Source organism: Trichechus manatus, unplaced genomic scaffold (genome assembly GCF_000243295.1).
Source record: "Trichechus manatus latirostris isolate Lorelei unplaced genomic scaffold, TriManLat1.0 scaffold00541, whole genome shotgun sequence".
Classification (NCBI taxonomy): Eukaryota; Metazoa; Chordata; class Mammalia; order Sirenia; family Trichechidae; genus Trichechus; species Trichechus manatus.
Genome location: NW_004444477.1, coordinates 24,172 through 25,445, shown reverse-complemented (window position 1 = coordinate 25,445; position 1,274 = coordinate 24,172).

The window sequence follows — 1,274 nt, the reverse complement described above, 5'->3', positions numbered from 1 at the left end:
ATTTGTCCTTTTGTGATTGACTTATTTCACTCAGCATAATGTCCTCTCGTTTCATCCATGTTATGAGATGCTTCACAGATTCATCCTTGTTCTTTCTCGTTGCATAGTACTCCATTGTGTGTATGTACCATAGTTTGTTTATCCATTCATCTGCTGATGGGCATCTAGGTTTTTTCCACCTTTTTGCTATTGTGAACAATGCTGCCATGCACATAGGTGTGCATATGTCTATTCAACTGATGACTCTTGTATCTCTAGGATATATCCTAGGAGTGGGATTACTGGATCGTATGGTATTTCTATTTCTAGCTTTCTAAGGAAGCGCCATATCATTTTCCAAAATGGTTGTATCATTTTGCATTCCCACCAGCAGTGCATAAGAGTTCCGATCTCCCTGCAGCCCCTCCAACATTCTTTATTTCCAGTGTTTGTGATTCATGCCACCAATGCCAGGGTGAGATGGTATCTCATTGTGGTTTTAATTTGCATTTCTCTAATGGCTAGTGATTGTGAGCATTTCCTCATGTGTCTGTTGGCCGCTTGAATGTGTTCTTTGGTGAAGGCTCTGTTCATTTCATTGGCCCATTTTTTAATAGGATTATTTGTCTTTTTGTTGTAGAGGTGTTGGATTTTCTTGTAGATTACGGAGATTAGACCTTTGTCCAACTTGTACTATCCAAAAAAATTTTCCCAGTCTGTAGGTTCTCTTTTTACTATTTTGGTGAAGTCTTTTGAAGACTTGATTTTTAGAGGATCTCAGTTATCTAGCTTATCGTCTAGAGTTTGTGTGTTGATGGTTATGGTTTGTATACTGTTAATGCCATGTATTAGGGCCTGTAGTGTTGGTCTTATTGTTTCTTCTATGAATTTTATAGTTTTGGGCTGTATATTTAGGTTTTTGAGCCATTTTGAATTAGTTTTTGTATATGGTGTGAGGTATGTGTCCTGTTTCATTTTTTTGCAGATGGATATCCAGTTTTACCAGCAACATTTGTTAAAAAGACTGTCTTCTCCCTATTTGATGGACTTTGGGCCCTTGTAGAAGATCAGATGACCATAGGTGGATGGATTTACATCTGGTTTCTCAATTCTGTTCCATTGGTCAATGCGTCTGTTGTTGTACCAATACCAGGCTGTTTTGACTACCGTAGCTGTATAGTTGGTTCTGAGGTCATGTAATGTGAGTCCTCCAACTTTATTCTTCTTCTTCAGTAGTGCTTTACTTATTCGGGGCTTCTTCCCTTTCCATATAAAGTTAATGATTAGTTTTTCCA